The following is a 27,126-nucleotide window of genomic DNA, read 5'->3' as shown; positions in this document are numbered from 1 at the left end:
TAAAATTTTAGCACTAAAATTAGGCCAATCGACTTAAGACTCAACTTTATGAAATTTTGTTTCAAGAAATCATTTTTTTCTGCTCATGGCATGTCTTATGTTAGCATTATTACCAGTATTTCAGAATAAATTTTAAACTCTATTTTTCTCAATTAAGTTTTAAAAATATACACACATATACAAACACAGATTCTTGGATTTTCAGCTTGGGGGTTGTAATGTGATTCTATAAAACTGAGTTTTTATCACCAAAGTAAGTTAAATTTGAAATAAATTTATGAAGAAACTCTCATATATAAACCTCCATTAATTAGACAAAACTAAGTATGTCAGTTCCAGATGCCTAGTTAATTACTTGATTTTTGGATCCCAAAAAGTACTGGACACTTGTATAAGAAGCAGAAAAACATATGGAGCAGACCTTAGAGATCACGTGCTGGCAGCGTTTTTTCCCAATGCAATTTTCATAATTATTTCTAAATAAACACCATTTGACTAACTGTTACTTGGTAAAATTATAATGTATAGGGGAAAGATGGATTCTGGATGCAGATTGATCTGGCTTTGAAATTCTTTTCCTATCTAACATTACATTAGACAACGTTTATCTCATTAGGCATCAATTGCCCATACGTTATATGAAAATAATATTCTCTAAGCTATTGAAAATCTAATGATAACAATATATGAGTAGGTTCTAGCATATTCTGTCATATACAATAGATGGTCAATAAATACCATTCATTTATTTAATACTACAGCAGTGGTTCTCAAAGTGTTGTGTGGGGATGCCTGACGATCCATGCCATCTTTTAAAGGATTGTATTACTTTCATGATAACCTACTGGCTATGTGAATTTTTCTACTCTCTTTCTCTCACACAGGCACAGTGGAGTTTCTTTGAGGCTACATGGTGAGAGAAGATGTCATGCTCTGACTGACATACATAATAATGTGTGTGTGTGTGTGTGCACGCATGTTTAGTTTTAATTTCAAATATAGGAAATATAAAGAGATATAATATTTTAAAAACCAATGGTTTGGAGGCTGTCAATATTCTTTAAGACTGCAGAAGTGTTCAGAGACAGAATTTTGAGACTAAAACACTGAATCAGAATTTTGACACTGAAACAGTATCCTGTACATTCAGAGTTGAAGACATTCCTGTGAGCACTAGATATGAATCTGAGTGGATAGTCCATGATGGCAAATGGCCCTGCCTTTATTACCTGACTCACTTGTACCACAATAGCCCCAACATCACTCACACCTTATTTGTTCTTCAGGGAACTATTTGAACTCTTTCAGAAGACTGACTCCTCCATAAACCAGTAGTACTCCTGTTTCCAGCATTTCACATTATTGTAAGTTGCATTATAGTGAACAGAATTTTATTGAAGCACAAGAGGTATATTTCAGCTTCTACTGAGTATATCATTTGTTTTGTCAGACAATTTTATGGATAATTATAGATGAAAATTTATAAAAAATCTAAAAGTCATCATCGACTCTTATCTCGCTTAACCTGCATAATCAATTGGTCGAGTCCTATTGATTTTTCTCCTCAGTAGCTCTCCAATTTCTCTTCTTCTCTGTGTCTCCACTGCATCAATATAGTTCAAGCAACCATCACTCTCCCCTAATTCATTAGAGCAGCATTCTACCTGTCACCAACCCACTGGGATGAATTCAAAGAAACTGATTTTAGTATTATTTCAACAGTTGTCTTCTTGAAATATTGTTAAAAAGACTGTCATTTTTTGCTTTGCCCCCATTCCTGGGTGGGCCAAACTCTCAATGAATCATGACATTGAACCCTGCTGAGAAGGTATTTTCCATGTTAAATATAATTAAATGATCTACAGAATAAAAGAATTCTTAAAAATATTTATCAATATTTCCTATCAGAGAAATTTACTTATAAATATTTATTATATTTTGGATAATAAATGAGTATGAATAAAAGCTGACTTAAGGAGTATGTTTCTATCTATCAAATTAATAATGTGTAAATTATATAAGCAATTGTTTAAAAATATATTTTAATGGATAAATAAAATATTTTAAAAGGTAAATTAGTAACATACAAATAATCATACTGATTAAGCATTCATTAGAAAAATTACTTTTGAGGCTTTCATGTATTTCTGGAATACAAAATAAAAAATACTGTATTATTCAACACACCTTTATATACCATTTATCATACAATTTATCATTTAGTGTCAATGATAGAACTGTCAATTAGACCTAGCCATGTTCTTGAAGGACTTCATGGTCCCTTAGCAGAACACGAGGCAATAATGATCACTTTCTGGGAAAAACTACATCAGGAAAATGTGAAATTCTGATGCACTAAGCTATCCCAGCTTTTGGGATATGCACTGTCTAGCATTATCAGCATTGTTGGTGAGATCTCACTAACATGCAAACGTGTGAAAAGTAAAATCACATTTTGTCCTAGTAGAGTTATAAATTGGATTTTTTTTCTCCACTAAGTAATCAGAATGAAATATTTCTGAAGTTAAAACCTCAAATGTAAAGGAGGATAATTTGGTCTTATTTTATTTTATTTATTTGTTTTTTGGTAGCAAGTCTGGAACAGAGCAGTTAGTTTATGGCTTAAGACTGTATAACATTTTGAAGGACTGATTTTTAGTAAATGTACATGATATAGGACTGTAGACAACACTTCGAAGTACAAATATTTCAACACTGTAAATTAAATAAAACCTGCAACGATTGACAAGAAAAAGTCTCATTTCAAAAATTCTAGGTTGCTCATCAAAGCGGGATGCTATACTCTTTATTTGGAGCCTCTTCAATTCTAAGGGCTCCTAGGGTCACTTAATGGAACTCTACACTTAGCAAGTTGTTAACATTTATTCTTCCTTAGTAACTGAGCAGCAAATATCCTACTTGGTTCGATCTGAGCAGCATAAATGAATATAAAAAACGAGAGGGAACAAATCTTTAAAAGATCTAATAATATCAAAATATGGTTATGCTGTACAAAAGTTATCTAGTTCTTTAGTGATATGTTTTACTCCTATTGTAATCAAGTTATGAATCATACATCTAAGGAGATCTATGTAAACTGGTAAATATAATACATGGTTTTACCTTGAACTTATTAGACAATGTCCTAATGATTTTCTAACGATACATATTGTAACAAAATTCCTATAGAAAGATATACCCTTGATGTTCATCAGAAATGCTTTGGTTCTGTAATGTTAAGGCAGATTACTTTCCCAACATAAATATTATTTTCACAATGCTTCTAAAAGGTACAGTACATATCTATAAGGGATAAAGAATGAGGAGGTTATTTGCAGTAAAAAGCACTCATTTTAGCGCCAATTTAAGTAAACTTCAAGGAAGAAAGATGAATTCACACTGCAGTTGCCTTTTTTATCTCGGACCTCATGTTTTTCATTTTATTTTCTATTTTTTAAATAATTAGTTCTCATCCTACTCTAAATGCGGAGGGAGGGAGCTAATAAATAGATCCTGAAGAATAAGAGGACCAGTAATGGGAAGTGTTATGCCGCTTGCCTGTTTCCGAAGTACTGTTTTATTTTATTTATTCTTTCAGTCCCTGTTTTTCTGACTTTTTAAATTTTATTTATTATTTCAATCCCTGTTTTTCTGACACATTTTACATCAAGAAAATACCATGACTAATACTGAGAAACTGGAAGAAATATTTAAGGACAGTGAAGTATGATGCATAATAAATCTCAGAAAACTGTGGAGCCGTAAACGAATCAACACAATATTCTGGATATGTCTACACTCTTAATTGCTGCTGAAAAATTCTTATTAATAAGGTTGCAACTTACCAAATCACGTGCTGCAGCTGAAATTTCAACAATTAAGGCCACTTTTTTGGCTATCGGAATAATAAAACTCAGATGGTGATACTATATTAACATAGCTTTGGTCAGGCATGGTGGCTCCTGCCTGTAATCTCAGCAATTTGGGAGACTGAGGAGGGCAGATGGTTTGAGGTCAGCAGTTCAAGACCAGACTGGCCAAGATGGTGAAACCCCGTCTCTACTAAATACACAAAAAATTAGCCGAGCATGGTGGCAAGCGCCTGTAATCCCAGCTACTCTAGAGGCTGAGGCAGGAGAATTGCTTGACTCTGGGAGGTGGAGGTTGCAGTGAGCTGAGATTGTGCCACTGCATTCCAGCCTGGGCGACAGATTGAGACTCTGTCTCAAAACAAACAAACAAACAAACAAACAAAAACAAAGAAAACCCCAATAAATATAGCCTCTACTGTTAACCTAAATTTTTTTTTTAAATTGTGATTGCTGTCACTTGGGAGTAACCCATGTCCCAGGAGAATTGTGTGTTTATAATGCTGATAAGCATCATTGAACTACAAAAGGAATCTTGAGAAAATAAGGTATGATGAGGGAGAGGGCACTTCAGAGAACCCAGAAGATGAAAACATTGTCAAGACAAATCTCTACAAATGATTTTACCCAGAGCTAATTCTACATCTCAGAAAGACACAACGGTTTGAATAAAAAGCAATATTATACATAATTTAAAAGCTCTTAGTTCCTTGGAATGGATCTACACTCAATCTCTTAGAATTTGTAAGTCATAATGCACTATATATAGTATTGGCTACCATTGTAAAGATTAATCATAATTTCTTAATCTTTTCAGTATATAATTAAAATACAAATACATCTTCCAAAATTTCTAATTGAGCCTTTTTATTTTCCATTTTCAAAAACGTCTGCATATTATTATTAAATGTAGCAAAATAATGTAAACTGTTATCATGACATTTGATACCGTCCATGATCTGGCCTTTGCCCACGTTTTAAACTTTCACATGCTGCTTCCCACATAGATGTTTCCCGTCTCTCTATTCAGGACAATCTAAATTCCATTTCTAAGGCATGGCAGTTTGCTTCATTGCTATAAAAATCTAGTCAAAGTATTACCTCTTCTTAAAATCTCTCCTGTATTCTGGCTGCCACAAAATACCTCATTATCTTTAAAGTGTTAGCAGGTCTCTTTGCTGTAAATCCTATTCTGACCCTGATCCATGAACTGACCATTATCTTTAATTAATCCTCTCCCTATCCCTGGCATCTATCATGGTGAGTATCATATTCAATTTCACTTCATTGCTTAAATGTTGGTCTCTTCTTAATAAACTGCAACTAAGGCAGGGATAATATCAAATTCAACTGTGTAAATCCAGTGTATAGTGCCCTGTCTCATAGAAATGAAGTCCTCAAGAGATGTTGCATGAGTTGAAAGTAATAGATAAGATACTAAATAGGTTGACAATAAATAGGACAGTGAGTGGCTGAGAGCTGGAACTCTAGATTTAGAGCTATGAATCCAAGTGTGTGTGCCCTTAGAGTTAAATACTATTTCAAACATTGGGCAATATAGGTAGTGAGATAGTGCATGCAAAATAGTTGTCAGGGAAAATAGCTTAAGGTAAGTCTTAAGTAATATTATATTACTATGATGAATTAACAGTATAACTATCTGCACTATTTCTATAAACTAGAGGTCATAAATTACAACCAAGGGCTAAGAATGTATGATCTCTTTCAAATTCTTGATTCATGTTGCAAATAGCAATTATCTGACAGCTGCATTGAATGTTGCCATCAAAGCCACTGCTAAGACTAAGGGATGAGTTACCTTATCCTTAGCCACTTAATCCAAATTCAGACGTGGGAGACAGCATGTGCTGGGCATTACTATGACCCCCCCGCCCCCTGCCTCCCATCTATCATTTATTTTCCTGGAAACTGAGGAAGGGAAGGATCCGGCACTTTTGTGATTCCATAGAGGAAGGATAGCAAGTGGGATAAATAGTCACCAAATACAACACAGAACCAGAAAGAAATAACTTCCCTCAGATGAAACTTGATACCTTTGTGAAATATGAGTACTGTATACGCTAGACAACACATAAAGGCAAACATGTACTATATTGACTAAATAAGGAAATCTCGTAGAGAATTTTTTATCCATTGATTTTAAAATATAAATAAATTAGAAATTTTATGATAGTTTTTAAAATATATATTTTTGATACACATATTTATTGACTATGTGAGACATTTTATTGGGAATATATATATATATATATTTTTTTTTTTTTTGAGATGGAGTCTTGCACTGTTGCCTCGGCTAGAGTGCAGTGGCACAATCTCAGCTCACTGCAACCTCAGTCTCCCGGGTTCAAGCGATTCTCCTGCCTCAGCCTCCCTAGTAGCTGGGATTACAGGCACCCGCCACCACACCCAGCTCATTTTTTGTATTTTTAGTAGAGATGGGATTTCATCATGTTGGCCAGGCTGGTCTCGAACTCCTGACCTTGTGATTCGCCCGCCTCTGCCTCCCAAAGTGCTGGGATTATAGGCATGAGCCACCGCGCCCGACCAAAAAATATTTTATGTTTATTTACACAATGTAGCAGAATGGAAGCATGGCTTTATATAAATATTAAGGAAATGAACAAAGTTAAAATTTAGGAAGTAGGGAAGGTTTATTTAGCGATAAGATTCTGTAGACCAACTGGTACAAATCAGTCTGAAGTTGTTATTCTGGCCTGTCAAAATAAAGAGATAATTAAAAATCATCGTAAGAATTTTATGTGACTAACGTTAAGTATATATTTTCATTGAAATAAGAAACCGTATGTTTGAGGAATAAACTCAATCTGACATTCAAAGAATAGTGGATTTCAAGCCTCGGGCTTTTTTGTAAGTAATAGTCTGCTCCACCTGTAAGAGAGTGTTAATCAGGGAAATGAAAGCAGCCAAAGAGAGAGAACATTTACAAGTACAATTTCATACATTAGGAAGTTTCCTCCTGACCCTTTTAAACATATGGATGTAAAAAGGGATGATACAATTTTAGTTATTCAACTAATCTTAGATATAAGATAGTATCTCAACAACACATTTGCTTTACCATCAAGCTTTTCCTAAATTTATTTTGCTTAGTGTAGAAAAATGTCTAGACTTTTTCCCAATAGTATCAAATGATGCTCTCTAAATATCCAAACAAGGAGAAACTGGCTAAATAATTTATGCGACATTCAAAAACTAGAAAATTACTATTGATATAGGTTTAGAAACTAGTTACATGAACATATGCTAACCTTAAAATATTTAAAATAAACATTACAAAATTATATATATATAATATTTATAATACATAATATATATTATGTACTGAAGATATATACTTGAGGCTTATATATTTTTAACAGCTCACAATTATCTGAAAGATCATGTATTGTCTTAAGGCAAGAGAATAAAACTCAATTTTATTAAAGAGGTAAGTTTCTAACCCAGTTAAAATATATGAATTAATTTTATACTATGATGGTCTAAGCTTGTTTAACACATGAAAAATATATACAAGTTTTAAATAGATTGCTTCTCTTAACATTGGGACTCTTATAACTGTTATTACAAATGAAGTGTTTTGATTTTAAATTATTTTCACCATATCTAAGTAAACCAAACTTTAAGCACAGTCTTTTGAACAATTTCTTTAAGCAAATCTCGTGAGGAATTATTAGCCAGAACTTCATATATGAGTTTATATTCCTTATAAAACAAAACAATCAGTAAAATCTTAGTGAATTAAAGTAAGCTACTTTATATAGAATTATTTTACAGAATTCCATTTTAATTTTTAGATTTAAGCATACTAAACCTCAAATGAAAGGACTGCTAGTTTGTAAAATACTATAAAATGACACCATTATTGCACACACTATTTTCTGTAGACATTATTTGCCGCTCAGAAATTTTTTTAAACAGTAGCTTAAAGTTTACAGTGCCCAAAGCACAAATATATATGTTCATAGGCAAATATTTTTTCAAGATGCGTAGCTTTTGTTATGAAAAAGTTTACATTAGTTCTATATTTTTCAGCCTCTAAATTTTATTGAATTTCCTCAAATACCTGAACCATGATTTTAGACTTTAGCTAGCCTACTGTGGGAGCTAGAAAAATTACTTAACCTTGATAAAAATCAGTTTCCTCCCTCTAACATGGGAGTAACAAACTGATATGCAAAAGACATATGGGGATTAAATTAGTTGAATACATGCAAAAAGTGTTTATCAGATTAGTCAGAAGATTGTTAGGATCCAGAAAGTAAATTGGCTGTTGATAATGTCATTATCATGATCATCATTATTATTTAGGAGACGCTACAATTACTCAATCTAATTCTCATCTGTAAATATGAGTTTTGAGTAAGGTATACTTGGTATATTTTCCTATAATAAGCTGTCTACAATTTAATGTTAATTACATTTTCTGCAATAGAAAACATTTTCTAAATATTAAAGGAAAAGAGTGTGTATTCAATCACACTCAAAACAGTGGAATGTGAGCAGCTATTTTCAGAGGCTGAGCAGGCTTTATTCCTAAGCTCTGAATCTAAAAGAGAATAAAAATATCTTTTTCTTTGTAAATGAATATTTCTCCAGTCTTTGATAAAGAAAAGTACAATTAAGCCTTATTTAAAAGTTAATTTTCATGATGGAAAAAATGAAAGTTAAAGACTCTCACCTCATTACTGTTGAAAAGGAGAAACTCATAAACATAACATTTAATTCAGTGTAATAAAATCGGAAGGGATCTTTGCTTCAAGACTGAGAAAAGTCACCATTATCTACTGAAAAGATGGAGTACTTCCATTAAATCTATTTGTTTCAATAAGAGGAGATTATACAGTGACCTTTTCTGTAGCTGCCTTGGTTTCTCCATTTTTAATCATTATGCAAGATTTGGTAGAAATTCTTGCTGACACTTTGCTCCTCAGGGGGCAATTAAGAGAATAGTGAATTCACTGGAAACTGAAAATCATTTCACTTTACTACCGAAAATGACAGGAGAGAGGCCCACATACTCGGACTGTCAAAGCACTCTTCCAATGTGAAATAACACAAGAATCCCTAAAGTTGTTCTTAAGCAAAATTGCATATTGCAAAGAAAGTACTAAAAAATAGATCACAAAGAGAATGACTGTTAATAGTTATAATTAATGTTATATTATATTATACAAAATATAAAGCCATAGTCCTACATTTATTATTTTGTATATTTGTATAAATTTGTTCCTGGAAAATCTACTATATTGGTTTTTGTCTACCTTGCTCTTTCTATTTTTTACTTCAAATACAGTTTTTCTAAGGATTTCATTATTCATTGCTGAAAAACCAGTAACTGCACTAATATGTTTAACCAAAGCAAATTAATATAAACAAAACTGTTACAGTGATTATTTATGGAGTATTTGTATATGTTTTCAAAAAATATTTCAGAGTAAGATGTAATCTTAAATGCTTTATTTATTTTTTTTACTCGGCCAGTTTTTTATTGGACATTATTATACTTTTTGTGCTGTAAGAATATTTATAACAATCTGAGGTGAATGACTTTGAGCTAAAACCTTAGATACATATCTGATTTTATCCTTTACCAAAAATTTCTAAAAATATGTAACTGATCAAAGAGCAAGGACACTTTTGCAAGGTTTTCAGCAATATTGCCATATTGTTAGCACCAGTTTGCACCACCATGAACATTATGCAGGCATGCCTTTATTATTTTTGAATCACATATATTTAATGTGTACAACATGAAGTTTTGATACACATATACATAGTGAAATTTTAAATCATGCAATAGAAAAATCCATCAGCTCACATAAACTGTGTGTGTGTATGTGGGGTGTGAAAGTGAATGTGTGTGGTAAGACCACCTAAAATCTTCTCTTAGCAAATCTCAGGTGTACAATATTTTAAACTGTAGTCTTTATTTATAGATTAAATCTTCAGACTTATCCAACCCACATCACTGCAACTTTTACCTTGTGACTTACATCTCCACGTTCCTAATTCCCTTCCCTCCCTGCCCCTGTTAACCATTGTTTCATTCTCTGTCTCGATGTATTAAACCTTTTTGTTTGTTTTAGATACCACATATAAATGGCATCATGCAGTATTTTTCTTTCTATTTCTGGCTTGTTTAACTTAGCATAATGTCCTTCAGTTTCATCCATGATTTTGTAAATGGCAGAATTGTTTTCTTTTTTGAGTCTGAATAGTATTCAGTGTTTGTGTGTGTATATGTGTGTGTATATATATGTGGGTGTATATATATATATATATATCCACCACATTTTCTTTATCCATTTATCTGCCTAGAGATATTCAGGTTGTTTTCATATCCCAGAAATTTTGAATAATGCTGCAATGAATATGAAAGTGACGTTTTCTCTTAAAAATATTGATTTAATATCTTTTCAATATATGCCCAGTAATAGAATTGCTGGATCAGTGGAGTTTTGTTTTTTAATTTTTGGAGGAATTTTTATACTGTTTTCCACAATGGCTATTACAAGGTACATTTCTGTAACAGTGTAGGGGTTCCCTTTCCTCCTCATTCTCACCAATACTTGTTATCACTTGCTTCTTCATATAAAATGTTATTTATTCCGAGTGTGTACCACCAGAGGCTGTAAGAAACAACCACCTCCGCTCCGAAATCTTCACAGCTGGACACAGCAAAGATTGCTGTTTATCTTATATTGATGTCCAATGAAGGATGACAAATAGGATTCTTTCCATCCTGTGGTTTCTTTGTCAATCAAGTCCCCAGATTTTCCCACTAGCTCTTCTGCATCAGAGAGGGGAAATGGGGTGAGAAAAGAGGACTGCGCAATGAGCAGTTTAGAGACCAGTCTTGGAAGACTGCACATGCCTTTCTCCTTGCATCCAGAAATCAGATCTCTAGCTCCACTTAGTAATCATCGTGAAATACATGGGATTGACATTTTCCCAGAAAGAAGATAACAAACACAGTTGTTAGTGAATATTAGTGTGATATGGCTTGGCTGTGTCCTCACCCAACTCATCTTGAATTGTACTTCCCATAATCCCCATGTGTCATTGGAGGGACTGGTGGAAGATAATTAATCATGGGGGTGGTTCCCCCATGCTATTCTCGAGATAGTGAGTAAGTTCTCATGAGATCTGATGGCTTTATAAGGGGCATCCCCATTTTCTCAGTTCTCATTCTTCTCTCTACTGCTGCCATGTGAAGAAGGACATGTTCACATCCTCTTTCGCCATGATTATAAATTTCCTGAGGCCTCCCCAGGGATGCTGAACTATTAGTCAATTAAATCTCTTTTGTTTATAAATTTCCCAGTGCCCAAGGCCACGGGAGCCCACCTCTTGCATCAGTGTGACCTGGATGTATGACATGGAGTCAAAGGAGATCATTTTGGAACTTTAAGGTTTAACAACTGCGCTTTTGGATTTTAGACTTGCATGGGGCCTGTAGTCTCTTGTTTTGGCAAATTTCTCCCATTGGGAGTATTTGCCCGATGCCTGTTCCCCCATTGTGTCTACGAAGTAACTAACGTGCTTTTAATTTTGTGGGCTCATAGGCGGAAGGGACTTTGTTTGTCCGACCTTGGACTTGGACTTTTGAGTTAATGCTGAAATGAGTTGAGACTTTAAAGGACTGTTGAAAAGGTATGATTGTGTTTTAAAATGTGAGGACATGAGATTTTGGTGGGCCTAGGGGTGCAATGATATGGTTTGGCTGGTCCCCACCCAAATTACATTTTATTTCATTTTTTTTTTCAAGATGGGGTCTTACTCTGTCACCCAGGCTGGATTGCAGTGTTATGATCTTGGCTCACTACAACCTCTGCCTCCTGGGTTCAAGCAATTCTACCTCAGCCTCCCAAGTAGCTGAGATTACAGGCACGTGCCACCAGGCCCAGCTAATTTTTGTATTCTTAGTATAGACAGGGTTTCACCATGTTGACCAAGCTGGTCTCAAACGTGTGACTTCATGATCCACCCACCTTGGTCTCCCAAAGTGCTGGGATTACAGGCTTGAGCCACCATGCCTGACCTCCAAATTACATTTTAAATTATAGTTCCCATAATTCCCACGTGCTGTAGGAGGAGCCCGGTGGGGGGTAATTGAATCTTGGGGATGGTTTCCCCCATGCTATTCCCATGATAGTGAGTGAGTTCTCATGAGATCTGATGATTTTATGAAGGGCTTCCCCCTTCAATTGGTTCTCATTCTTCTCTCTCCTGCCACCATGCAAAGAAGGGCATGTTTGCTTTCACTTCTGCCATGAGTGTAATGTTCCTGAGGCTTCCCCATCCATGCAGAACTATGAGTAAACTAAACCTCTTTCATTTATAAATTAGCCAGTCTCAGACATGTCTTTATTAGTAGTTTGAGAATGGACTAATACTGTATATTGGTACCACAGAGAGTGGGGTGCTGATATAAAGATTCTCGAAAATGTGGAAGCGACATTAGAACTGGGTAACTTGAGAGGTTGGAACAGTTTGGGGGGCTCAGAATAAGATAGGAAAATGTGGGAAAGTTTGGAACTTCCTAGACTTGGAGGGCTCAGAAAACAGGAAGATGTAGGGAGGTTTGGAACTTCCTGGAGACTTGTCAAATGGCTTTGACCAAAATGCTGATAGTGATATGGATAATAAAGCCCAGGCTGAGGTGGTCTCAGATGGAGATGAGGAACTTGTTGGGAACTGGAGTATAGGTTACTCTCACTATGCAAAGAGACTGGCAGTATTTTGTCCCTGCCCTAGAGATCCCTGGAACTTTGAACTTGACAGAGTTGATCTGGGTATCTGGTGGAATAAATTTCTAAGTGGCAAAGCATTCAAGAGGAAGCAGAGCACAAAAGTTTGGAAAATTTGCAGACTGATGATGCGATAGAAGAGAAAAAACCCATTTTCTGAGGAGAAATTCAAGTCCACAGCAAAAATTTGCGTAAGTAAGGAGGAGCCAAATGTTAGGCACCAAGACAATAAGAAATATGTCTCTAGGGCATGTCAGAGACCTTCACAGCAACCCCCTCCCATCACAGGCGTGGAGGCCTAGAAGGAAATATGTTTTCATGACCTGGGCCCAGGGCCCCCCGACTCTGTGCAGCCTCAGGACATGGTGCTCTGTGTCCCAGCTACTCCAGCCTCAGTCGTGGTAAAAGGGGCAATATCCAGGCTTGGGCCATTGCTTCACAGGGTGTAAGCCCCAAGCCTTGGCAGCTCCCATATGGTGTTGGCCCTGTGGGTGCAAAGAAGACAAGAATTGAGGTTTAGGAACCTCTGCCTAGGTTGCAGAGGATGTATGGAAATACCTGGATGTCCAGGCAGATGTTTGCTGCAGGGGTGGAGCACTCATGGAAAACCTCTGCTAGGGTAGTGAGGAAGGGAAATGTGGGGTTTGAGTCTTCACAAGAGCACTTTATAGTGGAGCTGTAAGAACAGAGTCACCATCCTTCAGACCCCAGAATGGTAGCTCCACTGACAGCTTGCACCATGTGCCTGGAAAAGCCTCAGGCACTCAATGCCATTTCATGAAAGCAGCCAGAAAGGGGGCTATACCCTGCAAAGTCACAAGGAGGAGCTGCCCAAGGCTGTGGAGCCCCACCTCTTGCATCAGTGTGACCTGGATGTGAGACATGGAGTCCAAGGAGACCATTTTGGAACTTTAACGTTTAATGAATACCCTATTGTATTTCAGAGTTGCATGAGGCCTGTAGCCTCTTTGTTTTGGCCAATTTCTCTCATTTGCAGTGGGTGTATTTGCCCAGTGCCTGTTCCCCCATTCTAGGAAGTAACTAACTTGCTTTTGATTTTGCAGGCTCATAGGCAGAAGGGACTTGCCTTGTCTCAGATGAAAACTTGGACTTGGACTTTTGAGTTAATGCTGAAATGAGTTGAGACTTTAAAGGACTGTTGGAAAGGCATGATTGTGTTTTGAAATGTGAGGACATGATATTTTAGAAGGACCAGGGGTGGAATGATATGGTTTGGCTGTGTCCCCACACAAATCACATTTTGAATTATAGTTCCCATAATTCCCATATGTTGTGGGTGGGACCCAGTGGGAGGTAATTGAATCATGGGGGCAATTTCCCTCATGTGATTCTTGTGATGGTTTTATAATGGGCTTCCCCCTTTGCTTGGTTTTCATACTTCTCGCTCCTGCCATGTTGTGAAGAAGGACGTGTTTGCTTTCCCTTCTGCCATGAGTGTACATTTCCTGAGGCCTCCCCAGACATGAACTGTGAGTTAATTAACCCTCTTTTCTTTATAATTTGCTTAGCCTAAGGTATGTCTTTATTAGCAGTGTGAGAACAGACTAATACATAGTGTTCTCTCTACAAATAAATTTCTTTTTTTTTTTAGTAGATTTCAACTTGAGTTACGTATCTTCTTTGAAGAAGATATTTATTATTGGATTTTTTTGAAAAATATGATCCCTATGGCCACACCCTTAAACTACTAAGAAGGGACAAAATATGAAATAAAATATATGTACAAATTACATATATATGTATGTGTGTATATATATTAAAACATACATATTTCAGTTTCCTAAAAGTCTAGACCTTTCCTCTGAACTCCCAAATTTTATATACAATTTCCTATTGATGTAGTCACTTTCATGTCCATTCTTTTGGAAGCCTGACACTATGCCTTCCTTAATATCCTACTTCTACAAGCACACTTGGTAGATACAGGCAGAAAAGAATTCCTGCCTGTGACATATATCATCAATCAGTGTGCATTGCCTTCAAATAAAACCAGCACTTGACTCTTCTCATTGATTAAATCAGCAGGGAATAAGCCAGCTAGGACTCATGTTAGAAGTAAAGAATGAACTTCCAAAATTTATTGAAATAATGATGTGAAATTAAAAGGATATAATTAAATTTTTCTCAAAACATTTTTGAATTACTTTGTAGAGGCAGGATATTTAAAATATTTTGAATAACTGAAGGAATATTAAACAAATGTATATAACATGACTCACTTTGGCAGTGTAAATTGGGAAAATTTTCTAAAAGTAATATAAATGACTGAGGAGTGATAGCAAATTACTTAATCATTAAAAGGAAGGTGCTACAATAAACCCAATAAAAATGAAAGCAATGCCAAAAAGGTATGCAAGTAGAAAATTAAAGATAACTAATTAATTAATTTATTAATTTAATTAATTAATTCAATTGTAAAAAATAGATTAAGTACTGGAGGTAATTTTTATTACTGTGGAATTTTTTAGGCAGCAGACTGAGCTCTTCAGGGAACAGCTGTAGATTTTTGAACTGTGAATCATTTAATGAGTAAACTGAACACTTAACAACACCCTAAAAGGAACATTCCTTTATTAGGAACAGCACTGAGTAGATAAACTAATATAACTTCCATTCCTAATGTTTCTTATGTTATCAATCTTTGGCTAGAAAAACTATGTAGATCTAATAGTCTCCTGATTGCTACATGGGTACCTGGAATACACTAACTTGAAAAATTGGTGGTGTCAACCAAAACAGATAAAATATTTGTCAAAAAACATAGATAAAATATTACATTAAATATTAAATCTCATATTGTAGTAAAATATAATCTCTAGGTTGTGGCAGAAATAAATTTATATGAGTGCTAATATTAACTTTTTTGATAGGGTTTTATTTTTCTTGAGTGACAAATATTTAATTAAATTTTTGTGATTTAATTTGATTAATAACAACTAGCAAAATTAAAATCAGAAGAAAAGCTAATTTACAAATTAAAAACAATAGAAAAATTGTTTTTACGCTATATTGTAGTTTTTTATGGGTTCTGTCACTCAGCATATATTTTCATAATTAACACATATTGCTGTGCTTGTTCCTTTGTATTGCTGTGTACTTTCACTCAGTGTAATTATTTACTCAGGCTATTCTCTAAATGTACAACTCTTTATAAGTGTAGTGTTTCTGTGTAGTGTAAGACAGTAGTACAAATTTATTTTGCTCTATATGGCCATCCAGTTGTTCTAATATCATTTGCCAAAAAATGACTATATTTTCTTCTATTGAATTACTTTAGTACCATTGTCAAGAATCTACGACCACATCTGTGTTTCTCTTTGCTTACTCCAATACCATATTGTGGAAATCAGTGAAACTGTATGTAAAGACTTAAAAGCAGGTAGTATATGTTCTTCGAATTTTATCATCCTTTTCAAAATTATTTTGGCTAATCTAGGATCTTTGCAATTCCATACATATTTTAGAATTAGCTTATCATTTTCTACAAAAAAATCCTTTTGCATTTTGATTGATTGGGACTAATTTAAAAAAACTGGGGAACAATAGGCACCTAAAAATGTTTAGTCTTCAAATCTAACAACAAAATATGTCCTGTGATTCTTTAAGGTCTTACATTTATAAATTTATGTTGTGTGCTTTTCAGTGTATTTTACAAATCTGTATTTAATTTACATGAAAATATTATATGGTTTAATGTTATTAATTGTACTTTTATTTGAATTTTCTATGTTTGCAGCTAGTATATAATAAATGTATGTCTTTTTTTCCTTCTTTTTTATTATTGTACTTTAAGTTTTAGGGTACATGTGCACAATGTGCAGGTTTGTTACATATGTATCCATGTGCCATGTTGGTGTGCTGCACCCATTAACTCATCATTTAGCATTAGGTGTATCTCCTAATGCTTAAATTTAGTTAAAAATTCTATGCATTAGTTGGTGATCGTTCGGGATTTTCTACGTACATGTCATGTGCACATAGAGACAGTTTTCCCTTCCGTTTAAGTTTTTATGCCAATTATTTCATTTTTTCTGCTGTACAGCACGGGCTACGGATTTTAATGCAATATTGAAGAAAAACGTGAGTGCAGGAAACCTTTTCTGTCGCCAGTCCAACTGGGGAGAACAGGAAAGCATTCAGTCTTTAACAATTAATGATGTTAACTATAGTTTCTGATAGTCAACAATCATTTATAGCTGTCAAAATTTGCTAAATACTTTCTGTGCATTTATTGTGAAATTACATAATATTCTCAGTTATTCTGGCAATTTTTTATGGCTACATTGTATTCCATGGGGTATATGTACCACATTTTCTTTATCTAATCCACCATTGATAGCCACATCAGTTGATTGTGTGTCTTTGCTATTGTGAACAGTGTTGTGATGAACAGATGAGTGCATGTGTTGTTTTGGTAGAATAATTTATCTTCTTTTGGATATATATACAGGAATGGGATTGCTGGGTCAAATGATAGTTCTTTGAGAAATCTCCAAATTGCTTTCCTAATTTGGAGAATAGGAAATTCAGCTCCAACAGAAGCTGAACTAATTTATATTCCCACTAACAGTGTTGAAGGGTTTCCTTTTCTTCACAGCCTCATCAGCATCTGTTATTTTTTTTTTTACTTTTTAATAATAGTTATTCTGACTGGTATGCAAAGATATCTCTTTGTGGTCTTGATTTGCATCTTTCTGATTATTAGTGATGTTGGCCATTTTCTCTTATGTTTGTTGGCCACTTGTTTGCCTTCATTTATGAAGTGTTTATTGATGTCTTTTGCAGACCTTTTAATGGGGTTGTTTGCTTTTTTGCTTATTGGATTAAGTTCTTTGTAGATTCTGGATATGAGACACTTGTCAGATGCATAGCTTGTGAATATATTCTCCCATTTTAGGTTGCCTGTTTACTCTGTTGACAGTTTCTTGTGCTGTGCAGAAGTTTAATTAGGTCCCACTTGCAAACTTTTATTTTTGTTGCAAATGATTTTGAGGACTTAGTCATAAACTATTTCCAAAGCCAATGTCCAGAAGAGTGTATCTTATGTTTTCTTCTAGGATTCTGTTTGATGTTTTAAGTTTAAATCTTTAATCCACCTTGTGTTAATTTTTATATATGGTGAAAAGTAGGCACTGAATTTTATTATTCTGCATATGGCTAGCCAGCTATCCCAGCATCATTTATTCAATAGGGAATCATTTCTCTATTGCTTTTTTTTGTTGACTGTCAAGGATCAGATGGGTGTAGGTATGTGGCTTTATTTCTGAATTCTCTATTCTCTTCCACTGTTCTATGTATTTGTTCTTGTAACAGTACCATGCTCTTTTGGTTACCGTAGCCATATAGTAGAAGGTGGGTAATGTAATGCCTCCATCTTTGTGGTTTTTGCTTAGGATTGCTTTGGCTATTGGGGTCTTTTTTGGCTCTATATGAATTTTAGAATAGTTTTTTTCTATTCTAAAATGTGAAAAATGATATTGATAGTTTGAATAGCATTGAATCTGTAGATGCAATGGCAGTATGGCCATTTTAACAATATTATTTCTTCCAATAAATAAGCATGGAATATGTTTCTATTTGTTTGTGTCACCTATAATTTCTTTCATCAGTGTTTTGTAGTTCTTCTTGTGAAGATGTTTTACCTGCTTGGTTAGCTATGTTCCTAGGTAATTTATTTTATTTTATTTTTGTCACTATTGTAAATGAGATTCTATTCTTGATTTGGTTCTCAGCATGAAGATTACTGATGTATAGAAATGCTACTGATTTTTGTACTTTTATATTGTTTCTTGAAACTTAACTAGCGTCGTTTATTGGTCCCAGAAGCCTTCTGGCAGAGTCCTTAGGCTTTTTTACATATAGAAGCGTATCATATGTTAATAGAAATAATTTGACATCTTCTTTTCCTGTTCAGATGATTTTTATTTCTTTCTCTTTCCAGATTGCTCTAAGACCTCCAGTATTATGTTGAAACAGAGTGGCGAGAGTAGGTATCCTTGTCTTTTTCCAGTTGTCGATGGTAATGCTACCAGCTTTTGCACACACAGTTTGCTGTTGGTTGTGTATTTGCCATAGATGGCTTTCATTATTTTGGAGTATGTTCCATTGATGCCCAGTTTCTTGAGGGTTTTTTTCATGAAGGAATGCTGGATTTTATTGAAGACTTTTCCTGTGTCTATTGAGATGATGATTTAATTTTTGTTTTTAAGTCTGTTTATGTGGCAAGTGGCATTTATTAACTTTTGTAGGTTGAACCAACCCTGCATCACAGAAATAAAGCCAACTTAATTGTGGTGAATTAACTTTTTGACTTGCTGCTGGATTCAGTTTGCTAGTATTTTGTTGATAATTTTTCATCTATGTTCATTAGGGATATCAGCCTTTAGTTTTCTTTTTCATTGTGTGTTGGCCAGATTTTGGTATAAGGGTGATGCTGGCTTTACGGAATTAGTTAAGGAGGAGACCCTCTTGCTCAGTTTTTTGAAATAGTTTCAATAGAACTGGTACCAGCTCTTCTTTGCCCATTTGGTAGAATTTGGCTGTAAATCCATCTGGTACAGTGCTTTATATGGTTGGTAGTTTTTTTTTTTTTTTTTAACTGATTCCATTTTAGAACTTGATATTGATCTGTTCAGGGTTTCAATTTTTTCCTGATTCAATCTGGGGAGACTGTATTTCCAGGAATCTATCCATATTTTCTTAATTTTTAGTTTATGTGCATAGTGGTATTCATTATAGTCTCTGAGGATATTTTGTATTTCTGCGTTATCAGTTACAATTTCACCTTTGTCGTTTCTGAATGTCCGTATTTTGATCCTCTCTCTTGTTTTCTTTGATAATCTAGCTCAGAGGTCCCCAACCAGTTAAGAATCAGGCAGCACAGCTGGGGGTGAGTGGGGGGGCAAGTGAGCATCAACCACCTGAGCTCTTCCTCCTGTCAGATCAGCAGCAGCATTAGATTCTCATAGGATCGCGAACCCTACTGTGAACTGCGCAAGTGAGACATCTAGGTTGCGCAATCCTTATGAGAATCTAACCAATGCCTGATGATCTGATGTGGAACAGTTTCATCCCAAACCCCACCCACTTTCTCTCCAATCCTTGGAAAAACTGTCTTTCACAAAACCGATCCTTTGTGCCAAAAACGTAGAGGACCACTGATCTAGCTAGTACTCTATCAATCTGTTTGTTTATCCTTTCAATTAACAAGCTTGTGGTTTCACTGTTTCTTTGTATGGATTTTTGGGTCATGATTTTATTGAGTACAGCTCTGATTTTAGTTGTATCTTTTCCTCTGTTAACTTTAGGGTTAGTTTGTTCCTGTTTCTCTAGTTCAACCAGGTGTAATGTTAGATTGTTAGTTCGAGATCTTTCTAACTGTTTTAAGTAGGTGTTTAGCACAATAAGCTTTCCTATTAACACTGATTTTGCTACATCTCAGATATTTTGGTATGTTGTGTCTCTGTGTTCATTCATTTCAAGGAATGTTTTGGTTTCTACCTTAATTTCTTTGCTTCCTTTGCAAAGTCATTCATGAGAAAGTTGCTTAATTTTCATGTAATCAGGTGGTCCTCAGAGATATTTTTAATATTGAATTCTATTTTTATAACACTGTGGTCTGAGTCTATGAGTGGTATGATTTTGATTTTTTAAAAATTTATCAAGATTTGCTTTATGGCTGAGCTTGTGGTCTATCTTATGGTATGTTCTGTGTCCAGATGGGAAGAATGTATATTCTGTGGTTGGTGGGTGGAGTATTCCGCATATGTTTATTAGGTCCACCTGGTCAAGTGTTGAATTTAAGTCCTGAATTTCTTTTTTAGTTTTATGTAGGCTCTGTTTTTGAAAGACATTTATATCTATGTTCAAGAGGCCTATTGTCTGTCATTTCTTAGTGGCTTTTGTCATTTCTTAGTGTTTCTTTTTTTTGCAGTTTTGGTATTAATATCTTAGTTTATAAAGTAAGTTGAAAAGAATTTGCTCTTATTTTCCCTAACATTTCTGTAAGATTGTTATTATATCTTTATTACATGTTAAATAAGATTCATCAATAAAACCATCTGGTGCTGGAGGTTTTATTGGGAATTGAAGAGGAAGGTTTTATTTATAAACGTAATTACTCTAATAAAAGAAAGCTGTTTATGTTTGCAATATGTTCTTCAGTCCAATTTGTTAAGTTATATCTTTCAAAGAATTTGTCCACCTCACTAAAATTGTCAAATTCAACGATATGAAGTTAGTCATATTTTGTCATCATTTTATGAGTGCTTACAAATCAATGTTAAAAAGTTATTTTATTACTGATAATGGTATTTTTTTCTTTTTCCCTTCAACATTTTACATATATCTTTTTCAGTTTTAATATTCTCAGAGAACCGTTGTTGGGTGTTATTAATTTCTGTAATTTTTTCAACTTTTATTTTAGATTCTGGGGGTAGAATTGCAGGTTTGTTACAAAGGTATACTGCATGATGCTGAGGTTTGGAGTATGTTTAAACCCATCACCCATGGAGTGGTGTATTTTTCTGTTTAATGCTTTTTGTTATCTTTATTATTTCTTGGCTTCATCTAACTAGATTCAGTTGGCTGTTCTCTATAATCCTAAGATAAAGTCTCAGATAATTGACTTTAAGGATCTCTTTCATTTGAAGATAAGTCTTGCAAGTCTTAAATTTCTCTAAGAGCACTGCATTACCTGCATTCCATGAATTTTGATAGACTGAATTTAAAAAAAAATCATTAAATAAAAATATTTTCTAAAATTTTTTGGTTATTTATTTGGACACATGTGTTACTTAAAATTAGATCGTCTCATTTCCATATACATTCTATGTGTACTTTGGACATTTGTTTTTTCTCTGGACAGCTATCCTCTAGTATTGGTGGTGTCTATGTTTCCTTTCTGCTTACATAGTCAGTTGAAACTAGCTCTCCTTCTTTGCCAGAATATTGAACTATATTATCTTACTCGTGTGGCAAAATGAATTACATTAGAAAGGAGAAACCCTTTCCTCAAATGTCTTTGTTTTTAGTTCATTTAAAGCTGTTTTGACTAGAATGCATTTCAGTATCTTGAAGAAATATAAAAAATTAGAAACACCAACTAACAAAGCCACAACTGATCTGCAAATCAAAATTATAGTCTAAAGTCTATAAGTGCATGTAATCCTTAAATAAGTCCTAGTAATACCAATTCTATACATTTGTAGTCACTAAAACAGACTGAAGGTATTGGTGAGGTTTATGTTGTGCTCACTGATGAAAGTTTTTGTGTTTGTGTTACCTTGTTTGATTTTCACAATAATATTGCAAAGTTTTTATTAATATTATGCTCACATTGCATATTTTTATTTCGGAGTCACAGAAACAAAAAAGTCTTTAGTGCTTAGACAAGTTCAGAAATAAATTTTGAATTCAGTTTTGTATCCTATATTTTTTACGTCAATTTGTAATCATTCAGTACAGAGTTTATCTCCTAAAATATATTGCCCATTTTACATGACAGACTTGGGATAAAAGTAAGCTCTTCTACACTAAATTTGGTAAAAAATACTTCAGACTTATCTATGTAAGTTCATAAAATTTGTACCTTTTCAGAATTACTGTTCTTGACTTACCATCAGAGAGGTTAAATAATGAATAGCGAATTATTTTCCCTAACTCTAAATATAATCTCAACATAATGAAAATTTCAATTTGCTATTCACCAATAACCTGATATAATATAAAACTTCTTCCAAAGAGCCCTGTTAACTGAGTTTGGCAATAAATGTGATATTAATCACAGGTTTCAAACATGTCATGCTTTTAATTTCCCGATAATCTTCAACATGCTTGTACTCCATTTTAATGTTTCAAAGGGAGAATTTAATGACAATTAGTTTTCAATGACAGCCGGTAACTCTGCATGAAGACGTGAAGGTGTGTACTGCCTCTCTTTTTTTAAAGAAAGCATCCATTGATCTCATATGTTTTGATTCTGCCAGGAACATTTCTCTTATGGCTGTCCTAAACATAGAGAAAATCTGACCCAACACTAATGTCCCATTCTATTTTCAGTGAGTGACTTTGGTTTGTTTTCTTGATTGATTTGACTGGGGCACGAAATGTAAGCCTATTTACACTTGCTACGAAGAAAGAGGATGAAGGGTATCACAAACCCACAAGGGGACAGCACTGGTGACTGTGAAAAGGTATACAAAGAGGAATACGATGGCTTTCCTCTTTCCATCTGTGTATCAGTGTAGAGAGGCACGCTCTTAAATGGCTGCTGCTGCTCAAATTGTGATGGAGCGTTGTGGAGTAGCACTCCTTAGTCGTTATGAGAACACAGTTCTGAAAGAATAAGAGTCTTGGATCATGGGGCTTGTTGTTTGTTTTTTTGTTTTGTTGTTTTGTTTCTTGACTGTGAATTTTTTTCCAATATGATGAAGAGAAAATACAAGAAAAACTTTTTTTTCTCTTACTTTTACTTGGGAGTCATAGGTTACTTATTCCTCAACCTGGCAAAAATCATTTAAGAGCTATTTGTTTTTTATTAGGTGTTCATATCATCAAATCCATTTTACAGTAATTTATCATTAAAATACCTAAACCACAAAACAGACTTGATGCCATAAACATCTAATAATAACATATTTTTGGTTAGCTTATTTTATCCCCAACACAGTCCACTCAGGAAGCAGATATAAACAATCGTAATCATCACCCCAACTCCAGGATGTTTAGGAAAGCCTTCTTCCCAAACACATTATTCTATGTAAGACAAAGTCCATGAATAAAGTTCTCTTTAACTTGTACACGATATGGAAATAGCTGGCAAAATGATCTGAAAAATATGTTTATGTCAATAAAGTTTTATAGTGTGTGACTTAGTGAAGACTTTGCAATATATTACAAATAAAATATATATCATATTTTATTAATAATTTTTCCACTTGAATGAAAATAACAAGAAGTTACCTTGGATTTCTGTAAATCATCTAAAATTAAAATCAATGTGTAGCAAACACATGCATACTATTTAATTAATCAAATTATGTAGTCGAAATGATAACAATTGTTCTAGGGTCTTTTAAGATAAATAACCCTATAAACTCTTCAATAAAAGTTTTATTATTATTTGTAAATTAAATATAGGGTTGAAAGAGATGATGTAAGACCATGTAAAATTAAATTTCCAATGCATGATTTTTGAAAATGATAAGTAAAATATAGTTTAATTTCTGGCTGATAATTAATTTTTAAGGGCATAGGCATAGCTCACTCATGTAAGAAGTGCCATGTATGTGATTTATTCCCCAGAAATGAAAATGCAAGGAAAAAAGAAGGGAAGGAGAGAAAGTTGGAGGAGGGAGGAATGCAGGGAAGAAGGGAAGACGAAAAGAAGAAAAATACCTTCTCACTCCCACTTCTGCAAAATCCACTCCAAGCAATAGTAGTAGAGTAACAACTCAGCTGAAAAGTAGTAGAAAGCAAGACTAAAATTGTAACATATACAGCAATAACACTGACATCTGGCTGTCTTATCCCAAGTATGAAATTACAGAACGTAGCAGACATGTTTAAATCTTACGTTCTTACATGCTTCTTCTAGAAATTAAAAGGATAATATCGTTTGTGTTAGCTTACATGGAATACACATAAAATTAGATATTAGGTTTATTAGTGACAATTAATTGAATTGTTTAAAATAAAGAAACTTCTGATCCATAAATATTCCTATTAGATTGCTGAATGTTGACGTCTACCTTTTATGAAGTAAATGTATATATTACCCATTTCCTGCAGGTGCTCTATCATAATTACTTGCAAAATCAGTTTCTATTCATTGAATTTTTAGTTCCAAGTCTTCAAAAATGTTGCAAAGATAACTCAATTATTGAGACATTTATTCCATGGAATCAAACAACTCAGAATCTACATTTTGAGTGCTTAAAATCTGAATGGATACAGACAACTGTACATATAAATTGATATCTAGTAGAGCGTGTTAGAAAGAGTAAATAAGAAATACATCTAACTAGAAGTAGTTTTTATATAAGAGGATACTGTTCAAATTCATAGAGCTTGGGTGAAAAGTAAATGGCAAGACAGACATTACTGATTGAGTAGCTTGAGCTAAGTCACAGAGACTATAAAACATCAGGCATATTTTAAGAAATGCAAATAGTTAATATACATTTACGTATATGATATGGAAAGAATGATATAAAATATGTGAATAAGACAAAGAATGGAGCCAAATAAGAAAGTCATGGAGGTTTCAATAACAGGCTTTTGGCCGGGCGCAGTGGCTCATGCCTGTAACCCCTGCACTTTTGGAGGTCGAGGCTGGTGGATCACCTGAGGTCAGGAGTTCGAGATCAGCTTGGCTAGTACAGTGAAACCCTGTCTCTACTAAAAATACAAAAATTAGCTGGGCGTGGCAGCACAGGTCTGTAATCTTAGCTACTCTGCAGTCTGGCAGGAGAATCGCTTGAATCCAGGCGGTAGAGGTTGCAGTGAGTCGAGGTCGCACCACTGCACTCCAGCCTGGGTGACAGAGCAAAACTCTGTCTCAAAATAAATATATAAATAAAAATTAAAAAATAAAATAGCATGCTTTAAAATCAGGGCATTTTCTACCCCAAATCAGACTCTAGAGATATGACAGCAGACCAGGGTTGTTTGTAAGACTTTCCAGAAGTACAAATAAAAACTTAGAATAATTTTCAAGCTTAGAGGGAAACTTATATAAACATAAATGTGCATACACCCATATATTTTAAAAATTTGCACACAATAGATAAGTGAATACAAATAAACCTGTGGAATCCAACATCAAGATACCTTCCACTAGAAATGGGTTGAATTGTGTCTTTCCTCATGCCATTTTTTTTTCTTTCCCTTCATTTTTTCCAGCCAGTCCTGACCTTGAATCTCATCTAATCTTTTGGACTGATCATTACGTACCCTGGTTTCTGCTTTCTTTCTTACTGATGAGCAAAATGATTGTTTTTTCCACCTTTAGCTTTGAAGACTGACACTTTTTCTTAAGTATTGGCTCTCGACCAAAACCTGGTTTTATTTGGTATTTTTTAAATAATTACTGTATGATAATAATTATTGTAATGATTTCTGAGCTATTAGTAAAGAAATATTCCCTGCAGTTTTATGATACAGTTGGAAGACCATGAGCTACAAAATTTCTAAGTACTAGTTCTAAATTATAGTTCTGCCATTAACTACTAGCAACTTTATTTACAAAATGCTTGTAATAAAGTAACCTATTAGGGTTCTATGGTAATTATGTCATATATTATACAATTTTCACCACAGTTTTTTGCCATTAAACACACACACACAGATTATACAAACACAGCCTAGTTGTTTAAGTGAATAGTCCACATGCTTTGCTCCACCCATAACAACTCCTTCTCCTTTTACTGGTCTCACGGTCTTTCTTCTCTCGTGTTGAAACATGCCCTTATCTATGGCTCTGAAATTAACACCAATTTCATTAATTAAAACATGGCATTTCCTTATTTGCATGTTTTGTAACGATTTAAATTAACTTTTAGATATAAATAAAAATATGAGAGATACATTTTGAGGCATAAACCTAACAGTTTTTCCCTGATACTGCAGTAACAAGTATTTACCTTCCATATATTGATGTAAAGCATTAAATGTATCATTCCTTTATCTGGAGAAGGTTCATCCTACATTTAAAATACACTCATTTTGAAACAATCCCCTATTACACATTCTTGATAAAAACTGTCCATGTTTGCTTGGTTTATAACTTTGTGTTCCCTCTCTCATACAACTTTTGGAAGCACTGTTACAAGCAATATTCAATATCTCTCACGGCTGTTCCCATCCCTCCAAAACACAGCCATTTCTCCTATGTTTTTCTGTGGATTTTTTTTTGGTCTGTTTTTTTTTTTTTTTTTTTTTTTTTTTTGGTGTTGTTGTTGTTGCTTAGTTTTAGCAGCAGAAATTTAGCCTTTCTCTCACCCTCACAGTCTCACAGTTCCTGGGACCACTTATGTGAATGATTTGGCAAAATTGTGCTCACAGCACCAATTTCTGTTCCACCTAGTATGGTCATGTAAGTCATCACTGAATGACAACCATAGGAATACATCTTTTCCAAGGAAAGATTTTCTCAGTTCCACTTGAGCCTTATTTCCTGTCAACTCCATCAATCAGTGTAGAGAGACTAGTCCCCCATTCACAACAGCATAGTCAGTTAATAATAACCCTGTTAATGACTCGAGACAAACACAGCTCCACCCTTTGCGGTTGAGCTTGTTACTTACTTAATTCAAGCATTTTCTCATAAATAAAATAATCCCAGTACAAGTGGGCATCATGATGGAAAAAACGTGCTGGAAGTATTCTAGTATCTGAAAATAGATTGTATATATTTAATCTTATTACCATTATCAAAGTCACAA

The 27,126-nt window shown here is 34.2% G+C and overlaps 1 long non-coding RNA gene across 1 annotated transcript; it reads left to right on the top strand.

The window, feature by feature from the left end:
• Window positions 1-1,157: 1,157 nt before the first annotated feature.
• On the top strand, window positions 1,158-24,394 carry LOC105739660. Its single transcript, XR_001115613.1, has 2 exons — window positions 1,158-1,364; window positions 23,987-24,394. It is a non-coding gene; the product is annotated as an uncharacterized LOC105739660 (long non-coding RNA).
• Window positions 24,395-27,126: the final 2,732 nt, after the last annotated feature.

The sequence above is a fragment of the Nomascus leucogenys genome, chromosome 4 (assembly GCF_006542625.1).
Source record: "Nomascus leucogenys isolate Asia chromosome 4, Asia_NLE_v1, whole genome shotgun sequence".
NCBI classification, from domain to species: Eukaryota; Metazoa; Chordata; class Mammalia; order Primates; family Hylobatidae; genus Nomascus; species Nomascus leucogenys.
The sequence above is the reverse complement of the archived record's forward strand: the minus strand, read 5'-3'. Positions and strand labels throughout refer to the sequence as shown.